The 25,091-nt window shown below is 41.3% G+C and overlaps 1 protein-coding gene across 1 annotated transcript in view; it reads right to left on the reverse strand.

The window, feature by feature from the left end:
- Positions 1–25,091, reverse strand: part of LOC141094511 (protocadherin-9-like) — a 1,849,542-nt gene that overhangs the window by 859,426 nt on the left and 965,025 nt on the right. The gene's annotated exons all lie outside the window — the stretch shown is intronic.

The following is a 25,091-nucleotide window of genomic DNA, read 5'->3' on the forward strand; positions in this document are numbered from 1 at the left end:
ATATTTGTGCCACTTTTGTGTGACGGAGCATAAAAGCAGGTTGAGCTGTTGCATGTGGTGTCAGGGCTCCCAGCACAGCAGGCCTACACCGATGCCTCACCCACCTCAACCTTAATTTGCACAGGACACAGACCCTAATACCTCATGCATTGCTGATTGCTGCTGTGCCACTCTAAAATTTGTACTGTGGGTCAATTGAGGCCACTTTCCTGGTGTGTGCCCCTAATTTGATGTGTTTTGGCAGTTTTTGGGCCATTTGAAGGTGTTGTGTATGCGTTTGTTTTTGCCTCCATTTGACTCCAATGGCCTTCGGCTATATTTGGAGAATATTTGACAAATAATTCAGGGAAATTGAATTGAAAAATTGGCGATCGTAATATGAAACAAATACTGAAATATTGGCTCATCTCTACTAATAAGTATAGCTGCTTTTGTTTGTGAGTGATTTTATTTAATAATTTTAATTGCAAGAAAAAAGCTAAGAAGACACCATGTTAACTAACGATGTGTAAACATCATGGACAGAGTTTACTGCGTGTAATTCACGTTCTGCAATTTGAGCAGCACTGTTCTACTAGGAATTCTTCGCATTAGGCCTGCAAGGCAGACACAAATATCTAATTGCTATGGCTGCTGTTGGTGAACAGCTGCACAGTAATGTCATCAGTAATGTATAAGATTTAATAAGGGAATAGTTGCTTCATGAAGGATGAATTGAGGTTAGATATTTTTTCTGTATTTATCAGGAAACCTGCTAATTTCTTATGTAAATGAGAATAAGAGTAGAGGTGTATACAACACTTACATGTGTACATAAGTTATCCTGCATCCTCAGCTGCAAGCTTTTCTAATAGTTTAAATGAGAACACAACTATATATGACAAGTCCTTAATGGCTGACCAATAGGGCACACACATATAAATGTATACTTGTTTGAGTGCTATTTGTGTTTATGACAGATAGCACTTGTCCCCATCTCATTCTATGGAGCTCTGCAGATGTCCTAGTTTTTCCTCAGAATGGTCAGTTGAAAAAAAAATCACAGAATGCACAATTTGCCACTGAGAATTTGATGGCACTCGCTCATTCAACTTTATATGTCCATGAAAAAAGGACAGTACTCAGATGTCATCTGAGTGTGGACCAATTTTCACAGATTGACATATCAGAGTAAGTGGAGAAACTTTTTTTCTCTCCACTGCCAAGAAAACCAGATAACACTCTGATCAAACACTGATTAGAGTCCAGTGAGAGTGTGATTAGCATCAATAGAATATGGTCATCTGCTTCTGCTCATATATGTACTTTTTATACATGACAGACTCCTTTAAATTATATATTCATTTTATGTAAAATTTAGGAGGGTTGAAATGTAATTCATGCTAAATAACTGTATCAAAATGAGTACTATGACTCAATCAGGAAAGTCAAAAGAGTCTCAGTAGATTTGATTACTAATAATTCCCCTCATAGTGTATGATGTTAAGGGATGTTCAGCAACTTAATATGCAATACATGCTAGAGGAGGTTGTTTTCTTTTTTAAAAACAAACCCTCACTTGTAATAGAACAATCCCCATTACAGTATTCATACTATTTCTAGACATGCTCTGTGTAATTCACAGCTGCCTTTATCTGGATCAGCAAAATTAGTTTTATCTTTATCTAGATGAATCATTTTTTAAACGGTTTTTCATCTTTATTCTAAAGGCAGTCAGAGAGGTGGAGCTGCAGATGTCTGACAATTCCAAATAGCGGCATGGTTGAACCGCTAGATTGAACAGTGTGCTGTCTGATTGTTCAATCAAAAGTATCTGGAATCCAGCAGCTGTCAGAGCAGCATTTGCAACATCTGTAACAAAGAGTTTGCAAGTGGTGTGTTCTTTACCAAGGATGCTAGCCACCGATGACGGCAGATGTGGCCGATAGCTTAGGCACCAAGTAATAGACAATTAGATTAAAAACCCCTCTGTTATTTAGAACAAAGGTGATCTTCAAACCATTAGCTGAGACAACTCCACACCTGGGCATATGCTGGCTCTGTACCAGCATCTGACGCTAACAGAAGCATTCAAAGCTAGCTCGTATCGCTACTGTTAACCTCATTAATATCACTACTAATCGCTGACAGTGGCATTTAAGCCACATTATATTGATCAGAACTCTGTTTTGTGCACCAATGCACTAACATGCCATGCTGGTACTCCTGTAAAATTTTGCCACAGCAATATAGTAAAGATGCAGAATATAGAACAGGCAATTAAATACAGGCACAAGTCCCCTATACAGGAAAAACAACGAGTGAAAGATAAAAAACAAGTTTTCAAAAATCTAAAAAAATACGTAAAATTTTGCATCATCCCACTTTTTTCTCAGACAAAAGAATTTATGTATATATATTCAGTTCTGACTCATTCTTAAAAGTCAACCCTTTCAAACTATAAAATAGTTTTATCCATAAAATTGTTTCACAAATGCCATAGGTAACTAAAGCATAATTTGACATCAAAATGGTACAATTAAAAAATGTTCTGGTGGAGGGAAGGAGGTTGTCACTCAGGATTTTACAATACATAGCTCCATCCATTCTCCCATTGAAGTGGTGAAGTAGTCCTGTGCCCTTAGCAGAGAAAACCCCCCAAAACATAATTTTTCCACCTCCATTCTGGACAGTGGGAATGGTATTCTAAGGGTCATAGGCATTTTTCTTCCACCAAACACAGCAAGTTGAGTTAATGCCAAAGGGCTCAATTTTTGTTTCTTCTGACCACAGAACCTTCTCTCAATGACTCACAGAACCATTCATGTGTTCATTGGCAAACTTTACATGTGCCTGCACATGTGCCTTTTTGAGCAGAGAAACCTTGCAGGATTTTGAACATTTACGACGTAATGTGTTACCAATGGTTTTCTTGGAGACTGTTGTCCCAGCTGCCTTGAGATCATTTACAAGTTCCCCCTGTGTAGTTGTAGGCTGATCTATCATCTTCTTCATGATCAAGGTTAACCCCACAAGGTGAGAATTTGCATGGTGCCCCAGATCGATGTTAACTGACAGTCATTTTGTGTTTCTTCCGTTTTCTTACTATTGCACTAACAGTTGTCTCCTTCTCACCCAGCATCTTACTTATGGTTTTGTAGCCCATTACAGCTTTGTGCAGGTCTATGATCTTGTCCCTGACATCCTTAGAAAACTCTTTGGTCTTGCCCATGTTGTAGAGGTTAGAGTCTGACTGATTAATTGAGTCTGTGGACAGAAGTCCTTTATAACGATGCCTATGTAAGACAGCTGTCTTTAATACAGGCATCTAACTTGTCTGTAGGAGCCAGAACTCTTAATGGTTGGTAGGGATCAAATAGTTATTTCTCACTGCAAAATGCAAATACATTTATATAATTTATACAATGTGATTTTCTGGATTTTATTTTTAATATTCTATCTCAATGTTAAAATTAACCTACCCTTAAAATTATGGACTTTTCATGTGTTTTTTTAGTGTGCAAACTTCCAATATTAGCAAAGGATCAAATAATTATTTCCTTCACTGTAGGTCCCAGAAAAGGGCAACACAAAATGTCATTCTTTGCAAATTTTTGAATTTTTTTAAGCTACTAAAATAGTAAAATAAAACTAGTCATGATTAATCATGTTGTCAGATATTTTTTGTCAACAATAAACTTTTTATTTAATTAAATCTTATAACAACAGAAATAACTTGTTTTTACACAATTACATCAATATAGCAGTCATTTCCAAATAATCACCACTAGTATAAACCAAATCCAAATTGGATTTTATAGGAGAGGGGAGGAAAAGAAAGGATCACAGAGAATGAAAGAGTGCCAGTATTTTACACAGAAGGTAAATTAATGGAGAGTAGTGGGAGAATGAGCTTTAGGAGCTTTGTTTTAAACATTTTTGCATACCAATCTGGCAGATGTGATTATGCAAAGACAAGAAAAGCCAGTAAAAATATTAAAAGCATGCTAAGTGTGAGCTAATGCCCATCCAGAAGTCTCTCAAATATCCCACTGATGACTGACTTGTTCTTTTTGCTTTATTGAGGGAATCAAATAACATTCATGTAGATAATGAGAATTTATATTACCAGTAAGTTCCTCCTGTGTTGGAGTAGTAGCTTCTCTCCAGTGCCTAGCCAAGCTCTGAAGGGCCGCTGTTACAACGTGGGTTATCACTGGAACTATGTTTGGGGGAAGAAGTTCCAACCCAATATTTAAAACTGCCAATGACCCTTCTAGTTTTAAAGCGAAACCTATCAAAGTCCTGATTAAGTCTGCCATTTGATTCCAGAATCGTCTAATCTTGGAGCACCACCACCACACATGACTCAGATCCCCTTTTTTACCACATCCTTTCCAGCATAATGAGGAATATAATTTGATAAATTTGAAAATTTTATAATGGGTCAGATACCTGTTCATATGTATCTTCTTTAGTTGTTCAAAATGATTAATGCAGGAGGAGTATCTTTGAGTGAATATGAATTTATATTAATATAAGGGAGTTTGACTGACTTCGCTGGTGAATTAAGAGTCCTATAACACAGAAACTATCCATGTTTATTTGGATATTCTTCTTTAAAGTAGTTCTTCATCATGTCTAATGGGTCAGGACTCAGCCAAGCTGGATATGTACACAAACAGATAAAATGACAAATTTGTTGGTACTGATAAGAGCATGTTTTGAGAATCTTGTAAAGTTGGGACAAATCTGCAAAGGAGGGGAAAATAGGGCCCTCAAAGAGTCTTTCACGGGTGCTTACACTTGACCCCACCCATAGGTCTAGTGACATCCCAGAGATATGAGCCTCTATTGCTTTTACAGAAATGGATGTAACTAGGGATTTTGTCAATGTTCTACCAAGGTTATTCCAATAAGAAATCAACGAGGACATAGTATGTAAGGGAAAATTCAAATTCAGGGTCTTCAGAAGTTCGATCTCTAGCAAAAGCAAAATAGACGTGTGGGGAGCAAACTGTCTTTCTTTATGGAGCCACCTATAATTAATATCCCCAGCCCACCAATCCTTTGCAGCCTCGAGTATGGCTGCCTTGTGGTACAAAGATAGATTTGCTACACCCATGCCACAATGGGAATATTGGAAATGCAGAGCCCTCACCGCCACCCTTGGTTTTTTGTTTTTCCAAATAAACTTACCTAGTATGGATTGTAGGTGCCCTGTCCATCTAGATGGGAATTTGAGGGGGAGACATCTTAACAAATAGGTAATCTTAGGCAGCAAGATCATTTTTACCATATGTATTCTGGCAACCCAGAACAGTGAGAGAAGGGTCTGCCTCTCCAAGTCCCCACGAACTTCCAAAATCAGCAATTCACAGTTCAAGTTAATGAGATTTCCAAATTTTGTAATTTTAATTCCCAAATATGTAAATCCCTCTTCCTCCTACTTAAAGGTAAAATGCTCTAGTATTCTATCCTTTTCCAAAGGTGTAATATTTATGGGGAATATGATGACTTTGTGGCATTTAATTTGTAATATGAGAATCTGGAGTATTCAGTTAGGGTTTCCATGACACCTACCAGTGACCCCTTAAAGCCGGTGAGAGATAATATTACATCATCTGCATAAATTCCCACCACACGGTCCATATCTCCTACATGAACACCATGTATGTTTGGATTAGTTCTAAGAGCCTCTGCCAGCGGCTCCATTAGCAAAGCAAAGATAACCGGCAAAAGAGGGCAGCCCTGCCAATAGACACCAAAAACTGATCTGAGGTGAAGCCAGACCCACTCACCACCATGTTTGGATTAAAATATAGGGCCAATATAGCTTTTTTAATATCTCCCACAAGTCCAAATTTGTCAAGAACCTCTCCCATATAACCCAAGTGCACTCTATCAAATGCCTTTTCAGCATCAAGAGACAACAGTACATCGGGGAGTTTACTAGTCTCCATTATCTCCAATATATTACTCTTCTAGTGCCATCCTAGGCCTGTTTCCCGGGGACCAACCCAACCTGATCAGGTACGATCAGGGAGGGAAGAACTGACATTATTCTGTCAGCCAGGATTTTAGAGAATATTTTTAGGTCACAGTTTAATAAGGAGATAGGCCAAAAATTACCTGCAGTGTTAGGGGGTTTCCCTGGTTTACAAATGGTCGTGATTACTGCCTACAGGTTTTCATGGCTTATTGAAGAACTACATTTTTTAGGAGGCAAGGAGCTAAAGTTTTGACGAAACAATGATAATAGCTGTTAGAAAATCCATCCGGACCTTGAGCGAAAGACTTTTTAGTAGAAGAAATTATTTGTTTTATTTCACTGATAGCAGAGTATTTTGATCACTCAGCTGAGTGCCGCCTCATCAACACCACAGCTGCTGCACTCGACCTTCTGTCTCTTCCCATCTATCCCGTAGAATGTAAGTCTGCAAGGACAGTGTCCTCTCCCCTCTTTACCAGTCTGTCATCGTAAATTTGTTCACTGTTAACAATATCTATAACTTTGTTTGTTACCCCTTCTCATGTACAGCACCATGGAATTAATGGCGCTATATAAATAAATAATAATAATAATAATAATAACTCAGCTGAGCTGCTAATTTCTGGAGTGAAATTCTTTCTAGGAAGTTGCTAATTTCCTGTGGATTAAGGGGGCTTCAGACATAGCGATATCGCTAGCAATATCGCTAAAGTGTCACCAATTTTGTGACACAGCAGCGATATTGCTAGCGATATCGCTATGTGTGATACTTACCTCCGATCAGCTCCCCTGCTGGCTATCGCTGATCACGCGAGAACGTCCTGGACCGTTTCTCGTCGGCCGCTTCCTGCTGGGCTTCCTGCTGGCGCCGATGTGGGCGGGAGGACGTCTTCATCGCTGCGTCTGACAGGTAAGTAATGACCGCCGACCGCTGCTATGTTGCTGGTGAGATATGCCTGTTTGGCAGCTCACTAGCGATCACTTAGCGATGCACCAGCGTTCCTGACCGGGTCGTATCGTTGTCGGGATCGTTGGTGCATCGCTAAATGTGATGGGACACTTAGGCTGAACTGTATGATGATCCTCTTTTAGGTTGTTTAGTGAATAGTAAAATTGCCTAAATTCTTTAGCAATGTCGATCGGATTTAGTGCTTTTGTCCCATCAGGTTTATTCGAGTATGCAATCCTATTTCTTTTCTCCTTTTTTGATTCTCCTAGCTAAAATATATGCCTTGTGGGCTGACCAAACCACTTCATCTGAGGTGGAGTTATTACCAATTATGACAAAGAAGTCTTACCTTGGTCTCTATTAACTGAATGTTTTGTTTGTTGGTCAGTAAAAAAATCATTTAAACGTCACCTATTAGCTTTGACCAAAGAATCACTATCAGATCTGGTGAGCGAGACAGGAGCATGGTCAGACCATGAGATGGCACCTATCTTTGTTTCAAGTGTACAACCTAGAGTTCTATCATTAATGAGAATATAGTCTAGCATGCTATAGGAATTAAATCTAGAGGAGAAGTGAGAGTAATCTCTCTCAGAGCTGTGGAGATATCTCCAGATGTCTTGTAAGTTATATTCTGAAATGAGAATTTAATCTCTCCCCTAGAGGTATATTTGTTTGAGCAATCTAAGCCGGCAGACATGGGGAGGTTGAAATCCCCTCAGACAATTTTGAGCCCTTTAGAGAGCACCTCAACTCTCTTAAGTGTTTGATAAATGAAAACTGGTGTGCATTTGGGGCATATAAAGATACAATCCTGTATTGAGTGTTATTTAAAGAACAATCAAGGAAAATAAAATTCCCCGCCGGATCACTAGAGTAGTAGTGTCACACAATTTAATGGTTAAAAATAGCCACTCCATCTTTTTTTGTCTTGTTGTTTGCAAAGAACTGATGTGGATATCGTGGGTTATTTAGTCAAGCATTATCCTGCACCAAAAAGTGCATTTCTTGAACGCAAATTACAGCAGCAGTTTCTTTGCAAATATTCTTCCAAATGATGGATCTTTTACCTGGTCAGTTCAAACCATTGTCATTTATAGAAAAAAAGCGATGTATGCATTGTTCTTTTCCAACAGTTTATTGGGTTTTTAAATTTAAAGTGTAGGGAGGACGGAGAAGGAAGGGCAGGGAGGGGGGGAAGGAACGAGGAAAGAGGGAAGGAAAGGGGAAGGAGAACTCAAAACAGAACATACATAACAAAACATATAGTTAAAGGCTAGCAACATTTCAGCCTGAAAAACAAGGGAATCATCCCTTGACAAATAGCAGTATCATAAAGTCATAAAGATACACGGATCAAAAGAGACAGTGCAACGACATAACATATCATAGGCCTAAAATCTGGTTATTAGATCTATTTAGACTAGTGAGGGTGGAAAGGCCTGGTCCCACCTAGACCATTTCTGGGTAAAACTTACCGAAACTATTATTAGATAAAGCAAATTTAAGTTCCAGTGCTCTGTGTTGAGAGAGTAATTTGATTATGAAACTAGAATTGGGTAAGGTGGGGCTTTTCCAATGAAAGGCAATACAGTTCTTAGCCACCATACAAATGTGTAGGACAATAGATTGCAGAGTTCTATCTAAGCATTTGGTATCCAGAGAAAGTAAGGCCAATTGAGGTGATAGAGTAAATGTAAAACCTGTGAGTTTAGAAATAATGGTAGAGGAAATCTCAGACCAGAAAGCCATCACTGTAGGACAGCTCCAGAAAACATGTAACAGGTCCCCCCTGAAACCGCATGTTCTCCAGCAAAGTGGAGAATTTGAAGAGTTCATATGAGCCAATCTAGATGGTGTGTAGTACCATCTGGAGCACACTTTGAAGTGCGACTCCAGAAGGGGCATAGAAATTGTGGCATTGTTGGAAAACGTAAAAGCATCTTCCCACTCCTCTGAGGAGACAGAAAGGCTGAGGGATTTCTCCCAAGCATTCATATAAGAACTCTTAGTTACAGATGAATCTTTATTAAAGCAATTATAAATAAACTTATGTCCCCAAAAGATCCGGTGCATTGGGTTGGTCATAATCTTTAAGGACGCCTCTGAAAATCTCGGTTTCTTGTTAAGAAACGTCTTTGCGTATTCTTTTAATAACATGTATTCGTGGAAGGCGGAGGATGGTACTTTGAATACAGTTTTAATAGAGCTGAAACTTAAAAGGTTAGGACCCTCCGAGATATCTCCCAATGTTCGGATGTTAAAATCGGCCCATTGATAGCGTAAGAGTAAATAAAGGCTATAGGTACTCTATGTAACGTAGACCGTTTCTGGCTACGACTGTCAATTCTAGCTATTTTGTACCAAGCCGAAGTAATTGCTTGGAATAACGGATGTGACTGTTCGCAGGTCGGTAGATTGGAAATGGCTTTATTGATCAGGAGTTTAGGGTGTTTACCTTTATTGATTTCAATTTCAAGATCCAGCCATGCGGGAGCAGGAAGATCTGAAAGCCACGGAGCACTTTGCTTTAATAAAAGTGTATGGTACTGGGCAATGATGTTAGGAAGGCTTAGACCACCATGTGGTTTACTCTTAAACAGAGTTCTAGTGTCGGTTCGGGATTTCTTATTGTTCCAAACTATATTATTCACCTGGGACTGAATATTTGTCAAACATGGCGTAGAGATAGGTAGTGGAATACATCTCAAAATGTATAAAATTTTTGGCAGGGTAAACAGTTTGACTGCTAAAGTTCTTCCCCACCAAGTCAAGCCTCTGTCTTTGAAGACGGCACTATCCCTAATAATTGAATCAGTTATAGTCTTCATGTTAGATTTAACTGTCTTAGCCAAATTTTTATTGATAATGACTCCGAGGTAAAGAAACTCGTCATAACACCAGTTAAGTGATGCTGTTGCTTTTAACAGGTTAGTATCTTCAGAGTTGACGTGGATAGGTAGGATATTGGATTTGGGGCCATTTATTTTGAAATTTGAAAGGGAAGAAAATATTTCCAATTCCTTTAGGGTTTCTGTAGTGGACGTAACGAGGTTAGTAAGAGTCAGGATAATATCATCCGCGAAGAGGCTAATCTTGTGTTGGCGGTTAATCGTACTAAGACCGGTAATTTTGGGATTTGTTCTAATGTATTCTACAAGGGGTTCTAATGCAAGATTAAATAGCAGTGGTGAAAGGGGACTGCCCTGTCTCGTGCCATTGTTTATAGCAAAAATGTCTGAGACATGGTTATTGCTAACAATTTTTGCCGTTGGACCTTTGTAAAGTGACATGAAGGTGGTGATTAAGTGTTTGTCAAATCCAAATTTAATTAGGGCCTGCCTGAGAAAGTACCAATCGATACGATCAAATGCCTTCTCGGCGTCAAGCGAAATGAGAACGGTTGGGGTCTTAGTAGAATTAATAAGTTTAATGGAATCCAATGCCCTCCTCGTGGCGTCCGCCGGTTGTCTACCTTTAATGAATCCCATCTGATCATTTGCCACTAGTTTAGGTAAAATGAGGCTCAGTCTATTTGCTAGTACTTTAGAGAAGATTTTTATATCGGTGTTTATGAGGGAAATCGGCCTATAGCTGCCAACCAATTTTGGATCGCCTGATTGTTTAGGAATTAATGTTATTGAAGCTTCTAGCATCTCTGGGGGGAAGGAGCCTATTACTGAAGCGTAATTGAACATTTTCACCAGATGTGGAGACAAACTGGTGCAGAAGGCCTTATAGTAAGCATTATTATAGCCGTCTGGCCCTGGAGATTTATGGAGATCGAGCTGATTAATAACGCCTTCTACTTCCATGGTATTGAACGGTGCAGATAAGGAGTTCAAGTCATCAACTGACAAAGATGGCAGATCAATATTAGCAAGGTATGATTTAATGTCGGCTTCATTTGGAGGGAGAGATGAGGGGTCCGAGTTTAGATTGTAAAGTTTAGTGTAATATTTAGAAAATTCATTCACAATGTCTTGGGGATGAGATAGGACATTATTACCTGTGATGGAGGAAATTCTGTTAATGGTATTTTGGGTTCTTAGTCTTTTGATTCTATTGGCCATGTATCTTGTGGGTTTATTTATGGAGGAGTAAAATTTAAATTTGGAGGAGTTAAGTGCCGCTTCATAGGGTGCATAGAGCAGGTTCCTCAACTCCTGTCTTAATTTGGCTAATTTATTTTGGTTCTCGGTAGATGGACTGGGACAGACTAGAAGGGATTGTTCCAGATTACGAATCGATTTCTGTAATTTATTAATTTTATCCCTGTTCTCTTTCTTGATTCTAGAGGAAATACTTATTAAGATACCCCTGATGACTGCCTTATGGGCACCCCAGTTAGTAGATGGGTTGGTGAAGTCTGGTGTATTCTCTGTGAAGTAATCATCTATTGTTTTTTGAATTGTGACCTTGTGTAAGGGATCGTGCGTGATGGTGGAGTTACATTTCCACATTTTTACGTTTTTAAGTGCAGGCCCAATGAAGATCTCACCGTACACTCGTGAGTGATCCGATATCGTTCTGTCTCCTATGTATACTTTTTTGAATTTCTCAATAGAGAAAATATCTGCCACAATCAGGTCTATCCTCGATGCTGATTGGTGAACTGCAGAGAAGTGAGTGAATTCCCTTGAACTAGAATTCAGGCATCTGAAAGTATCGTACAGTTCACTTCTATCTAGCCACCAATTTAGGTTGTCCGAGGACGGTCTGGAGACAGAGGAAGAGTCCAACACATTATTTGGAGTGACATTAAAGTCACCCAGCAGTATAAGAGTCCCTCTCTGCACCTCGGTGACCTTTTTCATCAACTTAGTTAAGAATCTAGTTTGACTCTTATTTGGTGCGTACAGGTTCACTAGTGTACATGTTTGACCATTGATTGTGCAGATTAAGATGTGAAACCTTCCCTTGTCATCACCATATTCCTCAATAGCCTCAAAGGGTATACTCTTTTTGATCAAGGTAACCACCCCCGCTCTCTTACTAGAATTGCAGGCCTCAAAAATATGAGGAAAGCTATGGTGTTTGAAGTAGGGGTGGTTGCCTGCCAAAAATTTAGTTTCTTGGATGCAAGCAATGTCTACCTTTGATTTTAATAACTCTCTCCATAGAGTGTGTCTCTTTTGAGGGCTATTAAGCCCTCTGATATTATAGGAGCAAATTTTAAGACTCATATTAATTGCTCTGACAAAGCAGAAACAGGCAAATAGGCCTTAGTTGAGACAAACCTGAAAAGGAAATTGCACTGAAACCAACCTTCTTGAGATCCGCGTCTTCAGCAGTAAACTAAACTAGGAAACACAGATATGATACTGAAAAGAAACTTAATGAAATGTTAAACAATTGCAAACAAGTCCAACGCAGGCAGGTCTTAAAGAACTACCTGAAAGACAAAGGAGGTTAATAAAAGTGGACGGGAAAAAAGGATAGGACCTCCTGAAACGGTTAAAGCAGAGGCTGCCGTATATCCAGGGGAACAATATGAGATAAGTTCCTTTCAGCCACATTCCGACTAGTTGCAGTCCAATGACCTGATGAAGCTCATCCCTTCTTCAACCGATAAGACTGGAAAAGTCCTCCCTCGATGAGTGATCAGTAACTTTAGTGGGATCCCCATTTGTAGGCTATCCCTTTGTCCCGGAGAACGTTCGTGACAGTTCTAAATTCTCTTCGGCTGTCTAAGGTTGCTTTCGAGAAATCAGGGAAGGCCTTTACTTCTTCGTTTGGTGTGGGGAAAGATTTTTGGTTCTTTAGGTAGTTGAGGATCATTTCTTTTGTCCTAAAGAAATGTACTTTTATGATGGTATCTCTTGGCAAGTCCGGGGAGATCCTTGGAGGTCTGGGCAGTCGATGTGCTCTATCAATAGTTAGGTCCAAATCCGACAGATCAGGCAGAGCTTGCTTAAAAATGGCTTTGATGTGACTTGACAATTTCTCTTGAGCTACCGTTTCCGGAATGCCCCTCAACTTTAGATTATTCCGGCGACTCCGGTCCTCGAGATCCGCCAATTTAAAACGGAGATCCTTCATTTCCAAGGTGAGGCGGTCGAGCTCGCTGAAACTGATGTTAGATCTGTTTTCCAGTTTACTCAATCTGTCCTCATGCTTTGAAAGTTGTTTTTCAATTTTGTCCACCTTCTCGCAATATTTTTGAAAGTTCGCGTCTAAGTCAGCTGTAAACTTTCTGGACATGGCTTCGAATTTTTGGTCCATTACCCGTATAATCCTTTCAGCCATAGAGTCGTCGTCAGACGGGCCTGCAGTAGCTGAATGGGGGGGAGTATGAGATTTAGTAGTGCCCGCACCCTTTTGGGTCTCTGGATTATCATATTTTATCTTGCTCTTTAGTGGTGAACAGTTAGGAGATGTGTCCGTAGATTTACTGTCCTCATCGTCATCAGATTTTCTCTCAGAGAAGGAATATCTCTCACTTAGGCTACCAGGAGCCAGCCTTTTCATCCTGGCCGAAGAATCCATTTTAACGGGAGAGGCTTCGGTACCTGTAGATTTAACCTTGGGTTTATATCCTGATGGGCCAAGCACGTCCCTCTGGGGGGATCTTGATCTGCGTCTGGGAGGAGTGATGAAGTTGGCCCTGTCCCTCCCTTGGCTCCTGAAGCTTTGAGAACCACCATGTTTTGGGCCAGTTTGGGTTCTCAGTGGTGAATTAGAGTTGGTCTTTACCACAGTTTTAGAGTTACTCATGGCTGCGGTGGAGTAGATGCTGCGGATGTAATGCCGCCAAGCCCGCTGAGTGACGTTGCAATCACTGTCAAAGTGGTCGGGAAGATGATAGGCAAATGAATAATTAAGATTGTCTTTTACCAAAATGAAATAGCTGTGAAGATGAAAACTTATCAAGTAGAGAAGGTATTTATTATGTTGTCAAAATTGGGTGAAAAAGAAGAGCAGTTCTGTGAAAAAAAAAAACTATTTTACTATATTGCTCGGTGTTGTCAGCCACTTAGGAGCATTAGAAAGATCAGCCGGATCTACTTCCCATAGCCTTGTATTGGGCTCACCAAAAGATGATAAAAGTCTGTTTTTATTAAAGTTCTGGCACTCTTGCTGCTATGGGGGATGAGGGAAGGACTCCAGGGAAATTATAGGCTGGTTACCGCTGCTCTGGGGGTGTTTATAGTAATAATAGCCGGGACTATTTTTTGAGGCCTCCAGGGAGTGCTGGCTTAAAGCCGGGACCTCAATTTTAGTGGCGGAGGGATATCGCAGCAAAAAGCGCCGATTTTAGCACTATTTAAAGCCTGAAGAGGCTAACTAACCTGGCGGTTTGCTGTGTAATGGCCCCAGCAGTGTGTGCAGACTTGGTCCAGGGTGTTTGTAGGACTTTATTTCTGGTTTCCAGCGGCGCTGCAGCAGCGCTGGTAGCTGGGGGTCCCTGAAGCTGGGGTCACAAAGCAGGGCCACCAATGTCTCCGATTGCTCCTGGGTCCTTGGGGGGACCTTGGTATATGACAAAAGGCACCCTTTGATTATCAGATGGGGTGCAGCAGCGCTATTGCCACCGCTCGTTGTTATCAGCCCAAATGTCAGTCAAACAGTCTTGGGGCTCCGAAAAGGGTAGATTATACTACTGTAGAGCAATTGGTGGTCTCAGAGGGGATTTTTTTTTTTTTTTTTTTTTTTTATTAAGTACCCTGTACATAAAGGGATCTGTGTGGGCACAGTTTAGGCCCCTATGCAGGGGACACAGGCTTCACCGACCTGAGGCTTCACAGGCCCAGATGGATCCCCGGCCTAGGAGAAGCTTTTGAGCAGAATTTTCAGTCCAAAAGGTCCTTGGGGCGAGGAGAGTAGGTACGTAGCCCCTTTGAGGCAGGATATCCTCATAAAGTTGCGTTATTAGCCACGTTGAGAGGTCTTTTCCAGGAGCTCCCTCTTACAGTGTCCTACTCCATAGGCACCGAAGCCACGCCCCGATGTATGCATTGTTAATACTATTTACTGCTTTATGTAAAACCATTGCTTCTAAATGATTGACAAACATGGGGAGAACAGACAAATGGTGGATGGACAGAGGAACAAATTTGTTTGTATAAACAAATGAAGGGTTATCAAACCTAAATTTTTGCTTCAACATATGAGGAAGTCCCCTTATAGTTCCAAAAACAAGCAAACAATAAAGAAAAAGAAAATTAGTAAAAAACAGTTTGAAAAAGAGTGAAAAAGACACACTCTGTGGGCATCTTTGCCTGGTTTCAACATCTCCATAGAGGCACCAGGCAAAGAGTAGAAAGCAGGAAACAGAGAACAGCTGCTCTCCAGTAATTAGTCATGCCTTAAACCAGTCTGGGACCATTTTTTTCCTTTTCTGTGCTTGAGGAGCTCTTTTGTCACTCAGATATATATCCTGAATCTTCCACTTTAGCAATAAATCTCTAGCCTTCTCCGAGGACGTGCAGACAAATATGTAATTGTCCCTCAAAACTTTCAATTTCATGGGGAACCCCCAGTTTTACTTTATCCCTTGTTCTCTAAAGGCCCCTTTACATTTAGCGATGCACCAGCGATCCCGACAACAATACGACCCAGTCAGGATCGCTGGTGCATCGCTAAATGGTCGCTAGTGAGCTGTCACACAGGCAGATCTCACAGCGATGCAGCAGCGATACAGCGGTCGTTACTTACCTTTCAGACGCGGCGTTCCTGACGTCCTCCTGTCCGCGTCCACACGTCGCTCGTCGGCGCCAGCAGGAAGCCCAGCAGGAAGCACCTGACGATAAATGAAGCTGCGCAATCTCGCGCGATCAGCAACAGACAGCGGGGGAGCCTGTCGGAGGTAAGTATCACACATAGCGATATCGCTAGCAATATCGCTGCTGTGTCACAAAATCATTGACACTTTAGCGATATTGCTAGCGATATTGTTATGTGTAAAACCCCCTTAAGGGCTGTGGGATACGGCATATATTCCCTCCTCTGAGCTAAATTAGAATTATCTGAAAGCTTCGGCCTTTTCCTGAGGCCAGCCTTAAAAGTCTCCTTCACTGTATCGAAATGAATGCGGGCAATAACATCTCGAGGTAAATCTGGGCTGAGGTATTTTGATTTTGAAATTCTGAGTATTCTATCAACCACTAAGTTCTTGCTGTTTGCAGAAGGGATCACTGTTTGTATAAAACTCTGCAGGAAACCTGACAAGTCTCTGTCAGGAGTAGATTCATCAATCCTTCTAATGCGAATATTGTTCCTCCTGGAGCTGTCTTCAAGGTCCAGGGTTTTGTTGTAGATTTGGGAAACTTCTTTTTCTAAAGCCTTGTAAGCATCATGTTGTCAGATATTTTTATCCAAAAATTAATGTCATAAAATGAAACCTAATATATAATGGCAGAATTGAATTTTAACTCACTGTTTGAACTCATTTGGAAATTATTTTTCAAATTTTTTGTGTACTACTGTATATGAAAATGTGAATAGTGCTTTTCGAAACTACAACTAAAAACGAGCCCTCACATGGCTATTCCAAAGAAAAAAATACAAAAGTTATGACATTTGAAAATAATGAAGGGAATCCCCCCAACAAAAGAGGACAATTGTCAGGGTCCTTAATGGGGTTAATAATAGAAATGAGCAAATTAATTGAAGGTGAATCAATATCCTACTGAATTTGCAGGACCCGGTAAACTCAAACTTCCAATGCCATTTAAAAAATATAAAAGATTGCATTAGCAAGATAAAGCTCACAAGATCTCATGTTCAGCTGTGCAAGCTTCCCAATAATGTTTTGCAGCTATGTCATCACATGGCAGAGCCTGCCTTAGTGTGGGAATCTCACTGCACTAAAATTTGTACTAGCGGGCCTCTCCAACAAATGGATGTCCTCTCAACCACATCCGCTGCTTCTTCCTCTCCCGTCACTATTTCAAATCATCTCACACAGGTCTCCGGCTGCAGAACTAAAATTGTTTACCCACTACTGTCGAGGTGAGTGAGAGCTGGTCAACTGCTATGGAAGTAGACAAGACTGCTGATTATGTGTCAACTAGCAGAACACATATTTCTCAATCTACCATAATATCTCTGCCTGCAGCTCATTCACAGTCAAGCAGTTTGTTCTCCATACTTTGCCCTCTCTCAGCACAGCAACCAGCCCTCGGTCCCATAGTTGTGGTTACGTAAAATAATATTTCCTCTTACACATGAGCTTGAGCTATACCATCTTCAATCTGTTGGCCACGGAAATGCTGCATTTCTGCCTGGTGGATACAGACAGTTTCCGAAAGTTAAAGGCTGTTGCAGTCCCCCAGTACCAGTTGCACAGTCATCATAACTTCTCTTAGAACGCTATGCCTGCACTACACCATCATGTCACCAACAACATCACCCATTTCCTTATAAAATCTCTCTGCCAGTGTGCATTTAGCCACTGACACCTGAACGAGCAAACATGAGCAGGGGCATTACATCTTGCTGACTGGGCACTGGGTGACTGGTGGCTGTGCGGGTAGGTGGTTAAGGGGTTGCTCCACAAGTCTTTAAATCCCCAAAGCTTTCCAAACAAACCTCTTTATTTAACACTTTCTCCACTGCTGCTGCCTCTTCCACCTCCTCTAGGGTCTCCACTTGTGCCCTAAACCTATCCCTTAATCAGACATGCATTCCAACAGTGCAGATAGAATCTCCCCCACCTCTCTACTGCGCAGCCATGGCTCACCAAAATCAGGCAGTGTTTAAATTAATATGCCTTGGAGATTGCAGTCACACAACGCAAGAGTTGTGGACAGGTATACAGGTGGAATACACGGGTAGGGTGGCTTACAACGATCAAGGGGAGCTCATGGTACCAAATAAACTGCTAGTTAAGATGCTGAGGAAAAAATTAAGGTGGATGAGGTGATGGAGCTGATAGGATCAGGAGATGAGGAAGATAATGATACATACTCTGTTGTCCATAGTTGGCGGGAGGGGATGGAGGAAACAACCTTGAGTGTTACCCCGCCACCAAACAGCATGGACTTGGAAATTACTATTATTATTATGCATTTATATAGCGCCATTTATTCCATGGCGTTGTACATGTGAAAAGGGGAAATATAGACAAGTATGGTAAACATGTGTAAGACAAGGGAAACACAAGTACATAAGAGAGGGGACCCTGCCCGCGAGGGCTCATTGTCTACAGGGCTGGGTGAGGATACAGGAAACAGGAAATCATGGAAGCACCAGACAATCACCTAACACCATTGCTGTCTTCTTAGGGTTAGAAATAGTGCTGATTACTGGGATGCCACTCTGTTAGATTCACAATACAAAAGTAAATTTAGCCAAAATGGAGAAGAGCAAATGTTGTTCCTATCTTCAAAAAGGGGAAGAAGGTGGACCCAGGCAACTATAGGCCGGTGAGTCTTCTATACCAGGAAAGATCTTTGAACAAATTATTAAACAACATGTATGTCAGTACCTGGATAAGAATGAAGTGATTAACCCCTTCCTGACATCCGACATACTATCCCGTCCACGGTACCCGGGCCCGTATGACCGTGGACGGGATAGTAAGTCTACCGCGATCAGCGGCGCCCACGTGGTGAGCGCCGCTGATCGCGGCCGGGTGTCAGCTGATTATCACAGCTGACACCCGGCACAATGTGTCAGGGGCGGTCACGGACCACCCCCGACACGTTAACCCCTTGCACACCGTGATCAAACATGATCGCGGTGTACCGGGGGTTAAAGGGAAGCATCGGCAGGGAGGGGGCTCCCTCCGTGCTTCCCTGAGCCCCCCACGGCAGCGCAATGTGCAGCGCTGCTGCGGGGGGCTCCTTTCCTCCAGGCCCCCGAATCCAAGATGGTGACGGGGGCCTTCGGGGGCCTGAGGAAGCTGGCTTCCTCAGTGCCTGCAAAGCGCAGGCATGAGGAAGCCTTTTGCAGTGCCTGTGTCAGATCGCTGATCTGTCACAGTGATCTGTGATGTGACATATCAGTGATCTGTCACAGGACAGTGATGTCCCACCTGGGACTATTTAATAAAGTAAAAAAAAAATTAAAAAAAGTGTTAAAATAATTAAAAAAAAATCGCCAAATAAATTAGAAAAAAAAAAAAAAAAATTCCCCCAATAAATACATTTTTTGGAAATAATAAAAAAAAAAACAATAAAAGTACACATATTAGGTATCGCCGCGTCCGTAATGACCCGCCCTATAAAACTGTCCCATTAGTTAACCCCTTTAGCGAACCCCTTAAAAAATACAAATAAAAAACGAAGCAAAAAATAATGATTTATTATCATACCGCCAAACAAAAAGTGGAATAACGCGCGATCAAAAAGACGCATATAAATATCCATGGTACCGCTGAAAACGTCATCCTGTCCCGCAAAAAACGAGCCACAACACAGCATTATCAGCGAAAAAATAAAAAAGTTATAGCTCACAGAATAAAGCGATGCAAAAATAATTATTTTTTATATAAAATAGTTTTCATTGCATAAAACCGACAAAAACATAAAAAAACGACCTAAATGAGGTATCGCGGTAACCGTACTGACCCGAAGAATAAAACCGCTTTATCAATTTTACCGCACGCGGAACGGTGTAAACGCACCCCCCCAAAAGAAATTCATGAAACGCTGGTTTTTGTTCATTCTGCGTCCCAAAAATAGGAATAAAAAGCGATCAAAAAATGTCACATGCCCGAAAATGGTACCAATAAAAACATCAACTCGTCCCGCAAAAAATAAGACCTCACATGACTCAGTGGGTCAAAACACGAAAAATTATAGCTCTCAAAATGTGGTGATGCAAAAACTATTTTACAATAAAAAGCGTCTTTTAGCGTATGACAGCTGCCAAATATAAAAACCGCCATAAATAGTAAATCAAACCCCCCGTTATCACCCCCTTAGGTAAGGAAAAATAATAAAATTAAAAAAAAAGTATTTATCTCCATTTTCCCGTTAGGGTAAGGCTGTGTGCACACGCTGCGGATTAGGTGCGGATTCATCCGCGCGGATTTTGTAAAATCCGCAGGTGAAACCGCAGGTCAAAAGACCTGCGGTTTTACCTGCGGATTGCTCTGCGGTTTTGTCCTGCAGTTTTTCATCTCCTCAATAGAGGAGATGGCAAACCGCAGGAGAATCCGCAGAAAGAATTGACATGTCAATTCTTTCTGCGGATTGAAAACCGCAGATAATCCGCGCGGAAAATTCTGCACCGTCTGCACTGCGGTTTTTGATTCCCATAGGGAATCATGGTACTGTACACCGCAGCAGAAACTGCTGCGGGTCCGCAGCAGCCAAAACCACTGCGGAACCGCAGCAAAATCTGCAGCGTGTGCACACAGACTTAGGGTTAGGGCTAGGGTTAGGACTAGGGTTAGGGTTAGCGTTAGGGCTAGGGTTAGGGCTCAGATTAGGGTTAGGGGTGTGTTGCGGTTAGGGTTGGAGTTATAATTGGGGGTTTCCACTGTTTGGGCACATCAGGGGCTCTCCAAATGCAACATGGCGTCTGATATCAATTCCAGCCAATTCTGAGTTGAAAAAGTCAAATGGTGCTCCTTCCCTTCCAAGCTCTGCCATGCGCCCAAACACTGTTTTACCCCCACATGTAGGGTATCAGCCTACTCAGGACCAATTGCAAAACAATTTTTGGGGTCCAATTTCTCCTGTTACCCTTAGGAAAATAAAAAATTGGGGGCAAAAATATCATTTTTGTGGAAAAAAATGATTTTTTTATTTTCACGTCCGAGTGTTATAAACTTCTGTGAAGCACTTGGGGGTTCAAAGTGCTCACCACACATCTAGATAAGTTCTGTGGGGGGTCTAGTGTCCAAAATGGGGTCACTTGTGGGGAGTTTCAATAGTTTAGGTACATCAGGGGCTCTCCAAACGCACATGACACCCGCAGACCATTCCATCAAAGTCTGCATTCCAAAACGTCACTACTTCCCTTCCGAGCCCCGACGTGTGCCCATACAGTAGTTTTCTCCCACATATGGGGCATTAGCATACTCAGGACAAATTGGACAACAACTTTTGGGGTCCAATTTCTCCTGTTACCCTTGGGAAAATAAGAATTGAGGGTGAAAAGATCATTTTTGTGGAAAAAATATGATTTTTTAATTGTACCGCTGTACGTTATAAACTTCTGTAAAGCCCTTGTGGGTTCAAAGTTCTCACCACATATCTAGATAAGTTCCTTGGGGGGGTCTAGTTTCCAAAATGGGGTCACTTGTAGGGGGTTTCCACTGTTTAGGTACATCAGGGACTCTCCAAACATGACATGGTGTCCAATCTGAATTCCAGCCAATTTTGCATTGAAAAAGTCAAACGGCGCTCCTTCCATTCTGAGCTCTGCCATGCACCGAAACAGTGGTTCCCCCCCACATATCAGGTATCTGCATACTCAGGACAAATTGCACAATAACGTTTGCAGTCCAACTTCTCCTGTTACCCTTGGTAAAATAAAAAAAATTGAACCTGAAGTATTTTTTTTATGAAAAAAAGTTAGATGTTCATTTTTTTTTAAATATTCAAAAAAATTCCTGTGACGCACCTAAAGGGTTAATAAACTTCTTGAATGTGGTTTTGAGCACTTTAAGGGGTGCAGTTTTTAGAATGGTGTCACATTTGGGTATTTTCTATCATATAGACCCCTCAAAGTGGCTTCAAATGTGATGTGGTCCTAAAAATAAAATGGTGTTGTAAAAATGAGAAATCGCTGGTCAACTTTTAACCCTTATAACGTCCTAACAAAAAAAAATTTGGTTCCAAAATTGTGCTGATGTAAAGTAAACATGTGGGAAATGTTAGGTATCAAGTTTTTTGTGTGCCGTATCTCTGTGATTTAAGGGCATAAAAATTCAAAGTTGGAAAATTGCGAAATTTTCAAAATTTTCGCCAAATTTCCATTTTTCTCACAAATAAACGCAAGTTATTTGAATGAAATTTTACCACTAACCTGAAGTACAATATGTCACGAGAAAATAATGTCAGAATCACCGGGATCCATGGAAGCGTTCCAGAGTTATGACCTCATAAAGGTACAGTGGTCAGAATTGTAAAAATTGGCCCGGTCATGAACGTGCAAACCACCCTTGGGGGTGAAGGGGTTAAACAGAGTCAGCATGGGTTTGTAACTAATAAGTCATGTCAGACTAACTTAATTTCCTTCTATGATGGAATCACTGATTGGGTGGATCAAGGAAATGCTGTAGATATAGTATATCTTGACTTCAGCAAAGCATTTGACAAAGTATCTCACACAATTCTTATTGAAAAAATGACTAGGTATGGAATGGACAAGGCAACTGTTAGGTGGATTCATAACTGGCTTAGTGATCGGACCCAAAGAGTGGTCGTAAATGGCTGCACATCCAGTTAGAAGAATGTCTCAAGTGGGGTACCATAGGGCTCTGTCCTAGGCCCTGTATTGTTCAACATCTTTATCAATGATTTAGATGAAGGAATTGAGGGTAAACTGATTAAATTTGCTGATGACACAAACCTAGGAGGGATAGCTAATACTAGAGAAGAGAGAGAGAGGATTCAAAAAGATAAAAATAAACTGGAGCAGTGGGCAGCAGCTAATAGAATGGTTTTTAACAGGGAAAAATGCAAAGTACTACATCTGGGCAATAAAAATGAGAAAAGCATATACAGAATGGGAGGAATAGGGCTAAGCAACACCACATGTGAAAAAGACTTGGGTATACTAATAGATCACAGACTGAATATGAGTCAACAGTGTGATGCAGCAGCAAAAAATGCAAATGCAACTCTAGGGAGTATTAACAGAAGCATACAGTCTAGATCACGTGAAGTCATTATTGCCCTCTACTCCTCTTTGGTCAGACCTCATCTGGAATACTGTGTCCAGTTTTGGGGCACCAAATTTTAAAAAAGACATCAACAAACTGGAGCAAGTTCAGAAAAGAGCGACCAGAATGGTGACCGGTCTGCAAACCCTGTCTTATGAGGAAAGGCTGCAGGATTTGTGAATGTTTAGTTTGCAAAACAGAAGACTGAGAGGAGACTTAATAGCTGTCTACAAATATCTTAAGGGCTGTCACATTGTAGAAGGATCATCTTTATTCTTATTTGCACAAGGAAAGACTAGAAGCAATGGGATGAAACTGAATGGGAGTACACACAGATTAGATATTAGAAAAAACTTTTTGACAGAGTGATCAATGAGTGGAATAGGCTGCCACGAGAAGTGGTGAGTTCTCCTTCAATGGAAGTCTTCAAACAGAGGCTGCACAGACATCTGACTGGGATGATTTAGTGAATCCTGCTTTGAGCATGGGGTTGGACCAGATGGCCCAGTCGGTCCCTTCCAACTCTGTGATTCTATGATTCTATGATTCTATTGAAATCCTTCCCCCCAGGAAAGGGATATGCCGGAGTATCAAAATATGCTTGTTGACAAACTTAACAGTGGTTTTCCCCAAGACACAGCAGTGAGGCACACAGTGTGTATCCCAGTTGTAGACATCTAACTCTGGTAGTGTCAAGACATCATCACCAAAACATTAGTAACGGCAACAGTGTAAGTGGCATAAGCAATTACAGTGAGTTGTTTAACCCTTATTTTGACCAGCCCATGCACTAGCAGAACTGAGCACAAGTCTGACATGTTGTGAACGACTGGAGAGGATGGTACTGGAGTATCTTGAGCTCAATATCAATGTCATCGGGGGGATTTGGACCCTTTTACATTTTGGTCTTCAAAAATGGAAGCGTGCCCTGAGCTTCCCTCATGGAGTTTTTGTCATGGTCACCACTAGAGCTGAGCGACTTTGCCTTTTTTCGGGGCAAGTCAGGTTTCATGAAACCCGACTTTCGCAAAAGTCGGGTCGAACGAAATCGGCCGACTACAGGGAAAAGTCGGAGGCCGAATGAAACACGAAACCCAATGCAAGTCAATGGGGAAGCAAAGTCAGCAGGGAGTGGAAGACAGTAAATACACCTACAGTGCCCATTTCAATGCCAAAAACATCAATTCTTATAACTGAATCTTGTCAACCTTAATTTACTTCCTAATAATAGTTACGCATTGAAAACTAGGTGTTATTTGGCTAAAGTTTGTGGGGGGGTTGGACTGGCTCCAGGTTTGCATGTGCACTGGGCCAAAGAGTGTCAGTGCGCCCCTTTAACACATACCACAACTCATGATGCTCTGATACACCACAGAAATATAGGTATAGTACAATGACACATACTTCACTGCTTACATGACATGACTGATCTATTTTAAATTGTACAATAGCTCAAAAACAGGACAGTATACTACTCCATACAGTGTTATGGCCACCACATTGTGCGCCATACAGAATAATGAGCCCCATATATTTCTCCATACCAAATAATTAGTCACATATAATGTTCCATACAGTATCTGATGAGCTCCACATAATGCTCCATATATAATGTGCCCCATTTGTAATGCTCCAGTGTATAATGTGCCCCTTAGATGATGCTCCAGTGTCTGATCTGCCCCATTTACAATGCTCCAGTACATGATGGGCCTCATGGATGATGCTCCAGTGTATCATGGGCCCTAATAATGCTCCATATATAATGGGCAGCATTTGTAATGCTCCAGTGTATAATGTGCCCCTTAGATGCTGCTCCAGTGTCTGAACTGCCCCATTTACATTGTTCCAGTACATGGTGGGCCTCATGGATTCATGGATGATGCTCCAGTGTATGATGGGCTCCAATAATGCTCCATATATAATGGGCCCCATTTGTAATGCTCCAGTGTATAATGTGCCCCTTTGATGCTGCTCCAGTGTCTGATCTGCCCCATTTACAATGCTCCATTACATGATGGTCCTCATGGATGATGCTCCAGTGTATGATGGGCTCCAATAATGTTCCATATATAATGGGCCCCATTTGTAATGCTCCAGTGTATAATGGGCTCCTTAGATGCTGCTCCAGTGTCTGATCTGCCCCATTTACAATGCTCCAGTACATGATGGGCCCTATTTTTAATTAACCCAGGCATGGTATGTGAAAAGAGCTCCATGGAGTAATCTGAGGTGTGTGCTTCCACATCGTTCACTTTTGGTGTGGGTGAAGGACACAAGGAAAGGTGTTGCTCCTGACCAGAAGCCTACAGTTATGACTCAGTGCTTGCATTTTTTACAACTTCAGAAGAGGAGGCGATAAAGCAGGAGGCTGTTTCAGCAATGTAAGC

This window comes from Dendrobates tinctorius, unplaced genomic scaffold, assembly GCF_039654945.1.
Source record: "Dendrobates tinctorius isolate UK_male_01 unplaced genomic scaffold, ASM3965494v1 ptg000064l, whole genome shotgun sequence".
NCBI classification, from domain to species: domain Eukaryota; kingdom Metazoa; phylum Chordata; class Amphibia; order Anura; family Dendrobatidae; genus Dendrobates; species Dendrobates tinctorius.